The sequence below is a fragment of the Macrotis lagotis genome, chromosome 7, assembly GCF_037893015.1.
Source record: "Macrotis lagotis isolate mMagLag1 chromosome 7, bilby.v1.9.chrom.fasta, whole genome shotgun sequence".
NCBI lineage: Eukaryota > Metazoa > Chordata > Mammalia > Peramelemorphia > Peramelidae > Macrotis > Macrotis lagotis.
In genome coordinates this window covers 103,866,390-103,879,986 of record NC_133664.1, presented here as the reverse complement: position 1 = coordinate 103,879,986, position 13,597 = coordinate 103,866,390, and the positions used below count along the sequence as shown (strand labels likewise).

Sequence of the window (13,597 nt, the reverse complement as noted above, 5' to 3'; positions counted from 1 at the left end):
GGGAAATGAAGATCATTAAGAACTTTAATGTAGTTCAACTTAAACCCCACTATCTCTTTTAGTCCAGGACTTTAGGGAGTGTTAGGTAGTTGGGGTCAGTACTGTCAGGATCCTCTCCCCGGTCTTTTGAGTTGGACATTAGATCAGTTCATTTGGAATGATCAGACCCTGGAGAATCTTTATGCAAATGCATAAGAGACTGACTCATAAACCAATATATGATATTAGTTATTTATAAATTTAGAGAGAAAGATGCTGGCTTCAGAAATAGAAAGACCTACCAGTGACACATTCTGCCTATGTGATCTTGCCAAAATATTTTAACCTCTCAGGGCTACCAGAAAACTCTATAAGATGATGCATTACAGAATATTTACTGATCTACATTAAGAACTACTGATAAAGATCTATGGATGCACATAAGAAAGTACTGATAAAACAGGTCTGGACTAAAAATGAGAAGAAAAAATGTTTTTATAATGATGATGAAATATTTATGTTCACCAGGGTATGTTGGGACATGTAAGCTATGGTGTCCATGGGCACTGAGGCCCTATTTTTTAAACCAAAAATCAGGACACATGGTTGACGATCCTTTTCTGACTACCACAATTTTGTAATCATTTTAAACTACCTTACTTGGTATGGTGCTGTCAAGCAAGATTTAACAGCTGGAAACTCTAGAACCACTCATAGCCACCTGCGCTATATACATAATACACATATGAATATAAATAGAAACATTTAAAAAGGACTGGTATATTTGTGTTTGGGTCAGCTATGCAGAATAGTAGATAGAGTTCAGGACCTAAAGTTGAGAAGACCTGAGTTCAAATCCAACCTCAGGCACATAATAGTCATGTATGCTTGGGAAAGTCACTTAATCTATTTGCTTCCATTTCCTTAACTGTAAAATGAGAATAATAGCATCTATATCCTAGGGTTGTAATGAAGATCTAATGAGATTATATTTATAAAAGGACTGGCACATAGTGTTGTTATTGTTCAATTGTTTTTCACTTATGTTCAACTTTTTGTGGCAACATTTGAGGTTTTCTTTTTTTTTAGTTTAATTTAATTTTTTCCAATTCATGCAAAGGTAGTTTACAACATTCATCTGTTTTCAAGTTTATGAGTTCCATAATTATTCTAATACCCTTCCTTCCCTTCCCCCCTTCCCATGACAATGAACAATCTGGTAAAAGTTGTGCATGTACAATAGTGTTTTACATATTTCCATATTTACCATGTTGTGAAAGAGGAATTAGAACTTAGAGGGGGGGAAGCCATGAGAAAAAAAGGAAAAAAAATATAAAAAAAGTTCTAAAAAGTGAACACTTTGCTTTGCTCTGCATTCAGACTCCATAGTTTTTTCTCTGGAGATGGATGCTTTGTCCATAACAGGTCTCTCAGTATTGTCCTGTGATCACTGAACTGCTGAGAGGAGCTGCATCCATCACAGTTGATCATCTCACAATGTTGTCTCTTGGTTTTGCTCACTTCACTCAGCACTGGTTCATACAAGCCTTTCCAGGCTTTTCTAAAGTCCAGCTGCTCATGATTTCTTATAAAACAATAGTGCTCCATAACATTCATATATCATAACTTGTTCAGTCATTCCATTTGAGGTTTTCTTGGCACAGAAACTAGAGAGGTTTTCCATTTCCTTCTCCAGTTCACTTTACAGATGAGGAAACTGAGGCAAGCTGGTTTAAGTGACTTGCCCAGGGTCAGACAACTACTAAATTCCTTAGCCCAGATTTGATCTCATGAGGTTGACTCTAAGCCCAGCACTCTATCTACTGTGCTACCTTAGCTGCCCTGGCACATAGTAGGCATCATATAAATGCTTATTCACTTCCCTTCCCCTTCCATTTTAGTGATAATTGCTACTTCTTTGATCTATAAATCTCAAAGATCACTTAATCTACTCTCTAATCCTTGATCTGCAATTTGTTAGCAGCAGATCATTATCATCCCTGTGACTTGGACAAATCACTTCTGAGTCACATTTCACTTATAAAATAAGGATATTGAACTAGATTATTTCTAAAACTTTTCCAATTCTAAAAGCTATGACCCTGTATTATTTTGTTCTCAGTTTTTGGAATCTTATAGATCTTTTTATTGTAATGTTCACCAACAAAATGTTTTTTGATCCAAAAAAATCTTATTGGACCGAAAATACTGGGATAATCAGTATACTTCAATGATTTATAGGAATCAGTGACATGACCCTGAGACTATTCTGGAATACACTAATATGTTCAATTTCTACATTTATTTCCTGTTCCCCTCCCCCAAAGGGTTGGAAATCTTGCTGCTTCTGTCATTCTTGGCCATTAATAATTGATGTGTTTATTTTTATACCTAATTTTACAGGTTATAAATAGCCTTCCATATAAAAATTAGTATCCATCAAGGAGTTTAGGTTTCACATTTCCTTCTCTTGGTCACTGTCACTGTAAGGTGAATTCTTTCTGGAGTTTTTTCTTGGGGATTGGACCAGGGTTTTTATGATACAGCTTCTACTCTCCATCATCTACCTAATTGTCCCAGTTTCCTTCCCATCGAATACAGCCTGATTATCCTTCCCTCACTGTTTCCTGCATACAACTTCCTTGTCTGGGGGGGGGAAGACCTGAGTCTTGAATAGAATCAGAGACCCTTAACTTTTGTGGGTGCTTGAATCCATGGCAGTCACTATAACTTCATGACTGATAGACTAGAAGTAGTTTCCAGATAAAAACAAGCAGGTAGAGGAGTACAGAGAAACTAAAGGCCACTCTATCCTTGATGGAAGTCTTTGTTCTGTTAGAACAAAGCAAACTTCCTCTTTCATTAAATGTTCAATGACTCATGAGCATCTCATTTTATCCTAACACAGAACCTGAACTCAGAGCATACTTAAATGCAGACTCACAGTACTCTTCTTTGGAGAAGGTTTTATTTTTGTCGATTATGTCCAGAATTTTGATTTCATCAATATAGAAAGACTTAGTAAAGAAATTTCTCCTCCCAATGCACCTTGGCACCTGTTTTGCTATTTAAAGTCCCTTAGAGTTAAATCACTGAGAGATTAAGGGACTTTCCCAGGGTCTCACAGCTAGTATTTGGCAGAGTCAGGGATTGTTTTCTCAGATATGAACAGAGAGACACACCATGTTACCTCAATTAGGATAAAATAATTCAGTCATCAGTAAATATTTATTAAGCACCTACTGTGATCCAGTTATACTGCTAAACATAGGTCTTTGGAGAAAAATTTGGACATATGTATGGTTTTTAATTAAATGATGTCATCAAAAATAGCTATTCTGAAAAATTAAGTAAAATCCCACTGAGAAAATATGGATCTTTCTACAAAACTTATTCCTGCTGAAAACAAGAGCTGAGAATTAGGATAAAACTATTGTTTTTTAACCTGGAAAATATTTTGATTGTATTGGAAATCCTCCCAGAGTAGTTTAATTCAATTTAGAAAATATTTCATTGGGACCTACTATCTGTAAATTGCTCTTGTATGTAAGTACTGAAAGTATGCTGTATGTTAGTATGTAAACTGTAAGTTGCATGTTTGTTGTTCTTGTTGTTTGTGTCCAAAACTTTGATTTCATCAATATGGGAAGACTCAGTGAAGAAAATCCTCCTCCCAATGAACCTGGCAATTTCCTGCAAAGATGGGTTGCTGAGAGATTAAAGGATTTTCCCACAGTCTCACTCCTTGAAGACAGAAACTGTTATTCATTCTTGTCTTTTTTTCTAGTGCTTAACATGTAGTAGGTTTTTGGAAATTTGTAGAATAGAATTATAATATATAATTAGTCATGGTCCTTGCTCCCAAGAAACTTACACTCCATTAATAAACTATAAGTCTTTTCTAATAAATCAACTGCCATTTTGCCATTCATGATATAATAATTCAAGAATGAATGAAGCAATGTCCAAATATCTTATTTCATATAAGCCAAACAATATAATCATCATATTACCTTGACAGTATTTATAGACACATATAGATATAATTGTGTATGTACATAAGTGTACCATTTGTTTGGTTTTTGTTTTGCCCTGAATCTGTGACTTCAGTGCAGACTCACAGTAAAGAAATGCTTTTGAATCAATGTAGATTGTAGTACCCTGCTATGGCCCTTACTATGTTATAAGGGGACAGCTAGTTGACACAATAAAGTGCCCAGTCTAAAGTTAGGAAAATTAATCTTCCTGAGTTCAAATCTGAATCTGATCTTAGATATTATTAGATGTCTGACCCAGGACAATTTACTTTACCTTGTTTGCCTCAGTTTCCTCCTATGTAAAATGAACTGGAGAAGGAAATGGTAAAACGCCCCAGTATCATGCCAAGAAAGCACCAAATGGGGTTACAAAGACTCAGGCATGACAGAAAAAGATGACTTTTACCTATGCATTAAAACTAAAAACCATAAAATCTGTATTAATTACAAAGTGATAACTCCTAAGATTGATGACTAATTGTTAGTTCAAATAATGTATTCTATTTATTCACTAGATGGCACTCTAGGTGAGTCAATAAATTAATCAATCAATATGTATTTATCAGGTTCCTGGTGTGTGTCAGACATTTGCAAGGTTCTGAAGATAGATACAAAGATAGAAATGAGATTGCCATTGATCTCAAGGAACGTAAATTCCACTGCAACATATGTAAGCAAGTTTAAAAAAATACAAGATTATTTTAAGAAAGAAAACATTATTGAGAGGATCAGGAAAACAAAAATGTGGTGTTGCCTGAGATATCTCAAAGAAAGAGATTCTGTGAGATAGAGCAGATGGAGGAGTGCATTCCTAATATGTGGGATTGTCATTGCAAAGCAAGATATGAGAGAGATTGGAGGTGTGAGTAAAAGCAAGGTCAGTATAGCTAAACAATAGAATAAGGGGAGGAGTATTATGTGAAAGGAGTCAGAAAAGGAATTTTAGGACCAAGTTGTAAATGACTTTAAAAGACAACAGTAGAGTTTATATTTTATCTTAGAGAATTTTTTTTCCTGCAACAGAATCTATCAGAAATACAATCAAGTGGTATTAAATACCTCCTATATTCTAGATACTGCTTTTCTTATGGAGGACACAACTGCAAAAATGAGATAGTCTCTGCCTTAAACAATCTTCACTCTGCTGGGAGTGGAGTGGGGAAAGGACTTTTAGGTAAGTAAATTCAAAATAAAAATCAATGTAGGATTATAAGTCTCAATTTATGGAATGAAGAAGCTTCTCAATGCTTTTGAAAAGATCTGTTGGAGTTAAAACGAAGACTTTTCACAAGCTATCACAAAGAGGGAAACTATCAAATAATGGAAAACATCATGGATGCTATTTTAAAAATGAATCGGAAAAAATTGACTTGTGAAGGCAGGACTTCAAATAGCATCTTTGAAAATCATCAATAGAGACTCATGCTGTGCATTCTACGATGTATATCTTATGAACTTTTCCTTTGCCTATCCTGTGCAATTTTTGTTTGTGTCCTCCTACAAATACTCCAAAGGGTTTTTGTCATTTGTGACTTTTTCTCTTAGGTCTTTGGACCCTTTATGGATGTATATTCCACCTCCTTTTTGCCATATATGTTGATAATTATCAATCTGTATATGCATACCATGATAATTGATAATAAACATAAAATTGGTGATATACAACTTGTATATCTTTGATCTTACTTTCCTTACAATTCTTAATGCTATAAATTTGGGTGGAAAGGACTTAAAAAGTCAAACTGAGTTACTTGAAGTCAGCAAGTATTTACTGAGACTTTCTATGTGCTAAGCACAACCAGAAGGCACACAGGTTTCTAGTGAAGTCCAGGACTTGATGGAGAAGCTTATTGGTGCTTGTTTGGTTTTAATAGCATATTTGCTTCATTTGTTATTTTTTCATTTTTGCTCAGCTTAATAGAATGGGGTTTGGTTGAAACTGTTCACATTACCGTCTTTGTCAGATGTTCAATCCATTTCTTCCTAGGTCCATATTAGACCACCAGAAGACAGATGTAGAGAGCCAGTGATTCAGGCAGGAAGCAGAACATAGTCCTAGTTCCCTGGTCCAGGATAGGATTATTAAGGAAGAGAAAAAGTTCAGTTGGTTTCCCCATCCAGTAACATGGCAGAGCATTAACATGCTCACTAAAGTGGTAACAGGACCTGAACCTCACCACCAAATCTAAGAGAATAGGAGAGGGTAGAATTTGGCTGGCTACAAACTGCAGCTGGAGAAATGAAAAAAAAAAGTAGAAGACAACTTCAAATACAAAAAAAATACCATGCATTAAACTAATTCTCAGACACAATGCAGAAGAAGATAATTAACTCCACAATAACTGTAAGTAGAATCTCAGGGCAAAATAAAGACTTGTACAAGCTAGGAAAAAATATATTTATAGAGCAACATATACTTCTGATGCTGTGGAGCTGCCCCAAGGTACTTTGGTGATGCAATGGGTAATTTGCCTTTTTCTCTGACACAGCTCTTTTATTTCTCTGGTGTTTCTACCAAATTGTTCTTTACTAGGTATTTCAGATGAGCCATTCTGCTGCTTTTTACTGGAGTTTTGAGCATTAGTTGCTCTCTACTAAGATATGAAGGCTTCTCATTTTGTAGCTTTTTACTCCCTTTGGCAGTAAGGTCTGACAATTCTTTGGTCTTTTTTTTCTGATGCAAACCCTAAATAGTACAACTCAGTCTTGTTATCCCACCAACATGTCAAACTCAACATGATCCATATAGGCCATTTTATCTTTCCTTCCCCATATTCAACCCTCTCCTAAACTTCACTGCATCTGGCAAGGACACCACTCTTCTTTCAGTCACCTGACCTCACTGTCCTCAACTCACTTATACTACCCCACATAACCAATAAGCTGCCAATTGTTATCCCCACAATACCTCTGTGTATGTATCATGCTCCACTATCTCCCATTTAATCACACAATCACAACATTAGTTCAGGGCCTCATCACCTATTGCACCTACTTATAAAATGATTTAATTCATTCTCTATACAGTTAACTGAGTGATTGTCCTATTGTGCAAAAGTGCCCATGTTACCCTTTGCCCCCTTTTACTACCCAATAAACTACAATGGTTCCCTTTTATCTCTACAAACAAATATAAATTCCTTTATCTGACTTAAATTTAAAGCCCCTCCTCCCTTTCCAGCCTCTTTAATCATAACTTTCCTTCCCACATTTTAGCATCTATCTCCAGCTCTACCCACAACCATATCTTACATGGATGCATACTTCCCATCACTGACAAGAATTAGAAGTCAAATCTCCTTTTACAGTTGAGAAAACTGACTTTCTGAGGACTAAAATATCTTGCCCAACTTCATTCAGATAAAGGCAGAGATTAGATATGATTGTAAATCCTCTGATTCAAAAGCCATTGTTAGTTCTTCTTTACCACATAATGTCTTTATCTATATTTATGCCCAAATATCTATATTAAAAAAAATACCAGATCTCCCAGTATTTCCCAGAATGCATGTAGAGGGGCTGCTCAAAGATCCACTCCACATCCCAGAAGCTATAACTTATTCAATTTATGATCTGGTCTGGGTCTCCGCACCCTGGGCAGCCTGGTGGTCCCTTTCTTCTGGGCATTCATATTGATACTGGACTTAGTATGAACTCTAATTATGGATTTAGAATTAATATGGACACCTGATCTTCATAGCACATTGAATGTTTTACCTCAAGAATACTACCAGTCTCAACCTTTCTGATATCTGGGATCATAGGCATATGCCTCTAAGCCAGGTCTTTGAATCTGTGTGTGTCTATTTTTAGCTCCATAGCTAGATAACTAAATTGATACAGAAATTGATGTCTATACATATAAGATACAAAGACATATTTATATGGATAAAGATATTCAGATAAATTTAGATATCAATGTTTCAAGTGACCCTGTTTGTGGATTACATCATTCTGACTGAATCAGGCACCAAAATATTACAGAGAAGTTCTTCTCTTCCAAGATCTACAAGTACTCAAAAAAAAAAAAATTGATCCAACCTAAAGAGTTGATCCATTTATTGGTATCTATAGCTGTACTTGAACCTATATATACATATATGTTGTTATAAATACTTTCATAGAAATAAATATGAAGATAAATCAGTGGTGCACTGATAAATGTTCAATTGAATCATTTTTAAAAAGTAAGACAATTTTTTAAAAAACATTTTGCCTTTTTTAATTAAAGAAAAACAATTTTAATATTTTTTCCCAAATTTTGAGTTCCAAATGCTCTCCTAAGCATCAGGGTGGTTTTACATCTTCCAAGATGGTACAAACCAGGGAGAAGTATTTTTATTACTCTCCTGGCATGCACTCTGGTCTATGAGTGACCACAAGCACCCTGGAACTGGGAGCAGGATTCCAGATCCCCTGTAGTCACAGACTTTGGTGTGATAATGTTCCTACAGATCCAGGACTACATTCCACTTCCAAGTATTGGCAACGCAACAGAGCCTTGCCCCTGGTGTCAGCAAAGGTGCCAACTCTGTAATCTTCTTCTGATCAGTTGTTTGACTCCTTTACCATCTATGGACAGAGAGGCCTGAAGATGGTACTAATTTAGTGTGACAGGTCTTTCCTTCAATCTTCTTTTTGGACAGGAAAATTGTTTCATTTTGTCCTTTTGTAGAAATTTTGAGGATTAGAGGAATTTAGAAGAGCTCAGATAAGTCCCTGTCTTTCCCCCATCTTAGTTCTGGTCCCTCTGTAAGATGCAAATTTAAGTTTAATTTATATTATTAAGATTTTTTCCCTCACTTTCTTAGTCTACTGTAGACAATTGACAAAATAATTAAGTGAGAAAAGAAAAGGATCTATATATACAAAAATATTTATAGCATATATTTATATATTTTTGTAGTAGAAAAAAATTGTAAATTGAGGGGATGCCTGTCATTTGAAGAATGTCTGACCAATTTTTGGTATATGATTGTGCTGGAATATTATTGTGCTATAAGAAATGATAAGATGTTTCAGAAATCTCTGGGAAGACTTAACATGAACTAATGCAAAGTGAAATGACCAGAACTCATAAAATATTGCAGGCAATAATGACAATATTTTTAAAATTATTGTCTGTGAATGACTTTGTTATTCTCAACAATATAATGATCCAAAATAATTCTAAAGGACTCATGAGAAAAAAAAATTCCATTTGACTTCAAAGAAAGAACCAATGGAATCTGAACTCATATTGAGACATACTATTTATTATTATTATTATTATTATTATTATTATTATTTATTTTTCATCTTGTGGTCTGTATTTTCTTTTGCTACATGGCTAATATGGAAATGTTTTGCATGATTGCAACATATATAATCTATCTCAAATTTTTTGCCCTCTCTAGAAGAGGGAGAAGTAGGGAGGGAAAGAATATGAAACTCAAAATTTAAAAAAAAAGAACCTTAAATTTTCTTTATATGTAATTTTAAAAATAAAAATCAAGCATTAAACAAAACCCAATAAATCAAGCCTGATTTATAGTTTGCTGATAGCAGATTCCAAAGGTATGAATATTCTCACTGAAGATTTAAAAGTCAGTTCTCCAACCTTTAGAAGATGGTTCTAGCACAACCCCAATATCTATAGTTATATACTAGTTGACCAGGTCTTTAAGTGGAGACAAGCTCTATATCAACATCTATGTTGTGTGTGCATGTATTGGTATATATAGAGGAGGAAAGGGGAAAAAGAGGAAAAGAGGAAAAAAGGGAGAAAAGGGAAAAAGAGAGCAAAGAAAAGGGATAGGGAGAAGGAGAAAGAGCATATATAATGTGTTGGGCCTAGAACTGATGAAAGAAAGTTAGTGACCTGGATTGACTTTGAGAAATTTCAAAAGATACAAAGCAAGATTTATTAATCAGCTAAAAGCTGATATTAGGTATGCATCCAAATAAATGATATAATAAAAATGTTTTCCCCAACATGATGATTGCTAATTCAACAAATATTTTAGGTCTGGGGTTATAGGGAAAGGGAAAGATGGTTTATTTTGGTTAGATAAAATAGTATGAGGGTATGAGGGATGGCTAGGTAGCACAGTGGGCAGAGCACTGGCCCTGGAGTCAGGAAGACCTGAGTTCAAATCCAACCTCAGACACTTAATAATTACCTAGCTGTGTGGCCTTAGGAAAGCCACCCAACCCCTTTTGCCTTGCAAAAAACCTTAAAAAATAGTATAGAGAAAGGGACAGAGACACGGTTACCCTTTTTATAAATTGATTATTATCTAAATAATTGAAAGGAGGAAAGGGGGCAGCTAGGTTGTGCAGTGGTTAGAGCACTGGCCTTGGAGTCAGGAGGACAGGAATCCAGCCTCAGACACTTGACTCCTACTAGCTGTGTGACCTTGGGCAAGTCACCTAAACCCTGATTGCCCCACATCCAGAGACATTGCCAGTCATCCTGATACATATCTGCTCACTGGACCCAGATGGCTCTGGAGGAGAAAGTGAGGTTGGTGACTTAACAGCTCTCCTTCACTCAGATCCAATCCTGCTTGTCATGGCATCAACTCCCTGATGTTGTGGTCTTTTTTGAAAATGAAAGAAAAACATTATCATTAAAAGGAGGAAACATAATTTAAAGTAAGAGAAAATATTATAGTCAATTTCAGTTTTTGTAACATATCATGAAAATCTAGACAATGCCTTATGCTTCCTTTTGATTGGATCTATATCTGTGAATTGAAATAAGTTGAACTGAATTGAGTCTCAGAAAGTCTCAATGAATGAGAAAAATGCTAATATTATCCAATCTCCTATTTGCAAAGTTCAGCAACTACCATTACCAGATCAAATAAAATCCTACAGGGGTACCCTATACCATCAAAGATTTGATGGATCCCCTAAAAGTTCAAATCAAAAAGAGTATTTGTTCCATCATGGCAAAGTACATATAGATGGAACTATAAAGGAATATATGGTATTGTTGTTTATCTCCTTAAAATAATCCCTTTGGGAGGCTTTTCTGTTTATGTCAACAATATTGCCTTTGCTCAAAAACAATTTTGGAATTCTTGTCTTAGAATTGCTCTCATAGCCCATGGCACATTGTTTTCTTTAATGTTGTTGTTGGCAGCGAGTCTTAGATCACAGAAGTGGAAAGGATTTTTAAGACCTCCTGGTGCAATAAAATCTTTTTACAGATGGAAAAAAATTTCCCAAATAGACTAAATGATCTGTTGAAGGTCACATAGCTAATTAGGAGCAGTAGAACCAAGAGTTAGACACAGGTCTCTTGAGTCTCTAGTTAGTGAGATTCCCTTCACTAACTTGTGGAGTAACCCAGATAACTAAGACTTTAACAGGCAGATTGCCCAATTGCAAAATTAGAAGTTTCTACACAAAAGGGTTCCTATGGAGATAAAATTCTAGATCCAGACAATTTTGTTGCTGTTGTTGAGTTGTTTTTCAGTCACGTCCAACTCATTGTAACCCTCATTTAGGGTGCTCTAGGCAAAGATATTCGAATGAGTTGACATTTTCTTCTCCAACTCATTTTACAGATGAGGAGACTAAGGCAAATAAGATTAATTGACTTGCTCAGTTAATAATTGTCTAAGGTCAGATTTGAACTCAAGAAGATGAATCTTCCTGATGCCATACCCAGCTCTCTATTCACTGTACCACCTAGTTGTGTTCAATCAATTAATAAGTATTTTTAATTGCTTACCAGTTCCTCAGACTGTGCTAGTCACTGGACATATATACCTATCCTTTAGAAGCTTACATTCTTTTTGTGAGAAAAATGCATGTGTATTTGTCTATGTGTTTGTGTGTGTGTGTGTGTGTGTGTGTGTGTGTGTGTGTGTGTATAAAAGGTGTGTGTGTGTGTATATATATATAAAAGGTGCTGTTTTAGAGGAAGGTTCTCATATCTGGAAGCATAAAATAGGATTTCACACAGAAGGTGGCTTCTAAGCTGAAATTCATTTTTAAAAGAATCTTAGTCATCCATTAGCATAGGATTTGTTTGGGATAAGGGTAGATATAATTCTAAGCCTCGTATGCTGTATAAGATAGATAATAATTATTTTTGTACCTTTTTTGAGGTGGTAGAGTAGTGAGATTTGTTTTATGTGATACACAAACTATCTGAAATCAAACTGAAAAGTTCAAAATTTGAATTAATAACTACTTCATTGGAATGAGAACTCAACTTTCCAAAAGGACTATTTTTTTTGGGGGGGGGAACCTGATTTGGATGGATAAGTTTTCAAATTTCCTTTTCAAAAGAACTAGTTTTCTTTCTTTTACAAAAATATAAAAGTTCTTGTCCTTAAAGAAACCCTGCAGTAGTGAAGAGGTAAGTCCCAGTTCTCTGCAGCAGTCAGATGTCCCTCCCACTTAAAAATGCAAGTTGTTTTGTGATCATGGTTCTGCAGTTCTTCCTTCCAAATGATTGTGATTATTATCACAATCCACATGCTGAAGCCTTTTTAAGACTTAATAGTGAGTCTCCCCCCTCACACACACGCAGGAAAAAATAGTACAAATACTAATATAATTATAGTTAAGTAAACTGACATGTCAAGACTTTAAGTGACTTAGACCCAGGGTCACAGAATTGCCTCCCCAAACATTCAGAACTATATCTCCTCCCTCTTGCCTGAATTCTCTGCAGTGACCAAGTCCCAAATTCACCTTTCCCCTGGTATTCAACTCTTTGGGATAAGGTTAGACAATTAGAAGATTGTATAAGGTCAGTCACAAATTGGCTTAACCAGCTGTAACCCTGGCAGTTAGAGACAGTAGTGCAGATACATTTGTGACCCTGTTAATGTCTGGAGCTACTTACTTCATCTGGGAAAGCAAAGTCATTTACAATTATAGCTGGAAAGGAGTGAGGAAATGCCAAGTACCATCTTCCAAATTAGGCTTGAACAGCCTAATTATGACACTAAACATCTTTTGCCAGAGAAATAGGCATGAAAGCATCTAAGGACATGAAATCTTGATAAATCTCTTAAAAAGACAGAGCTCCATCCATCTAAGATCATATCAGATCTTTACTAGAATATGTGAGGGTATATGGAGCATGCATATTGCAGATATTGTACTGCAATGCACACTTATGCCCAATAGTGGTCTGGCTAAGAAAGGTACAACTCTTGTGAACGTCTGGCATTCCTTTTCCACGAGATGAAGGCTACAAGACACAAACCACTCTAATTAAAGAAGCAGTCCCTGGGAAATATCATTGAGCTATGGTGTTCAAATGGAATTATAGGTTCTACTGTCCTCTTGTGGCTGAAATGAGTAAGTACTCAGAAATGAAATCCGCATAGCCCCTCACATTAAATACATCCAAGTATTTAGAGCAAGAAGGGACCTTAGCAATCACTTGCTTTGAATTCCTTATTTATTAGAGCAGGGAATTGATGCCAGAATGAAAAGAGGCTTACTTCAATTTACACAGGTAGAAATGAGCAAACTTCTCTGATCCATGCCCTTGCACTGTAAATGAAATGTTCTTTCCCCCATAGTCAGTCAATAAGCATTTATTAAACCATTTCTGGATGCTAGTCACA

The 13,597-nt window shown here is 35.6% G+C and overlaps 1 protein-coding gene across 1 annotated transcript in view; it reads left to right on the top strand.

The window, feature by feature from the left end:
* LOC141492811 (olfactory receptor 2A1/2A42-like) overlaps positions 1–13,597 on the top strand; it is an 83,539-nt gene that overhangs the window by 11,180 nt on the left and 58,762 nt on the right. The window lies entirely within an intron of this gene.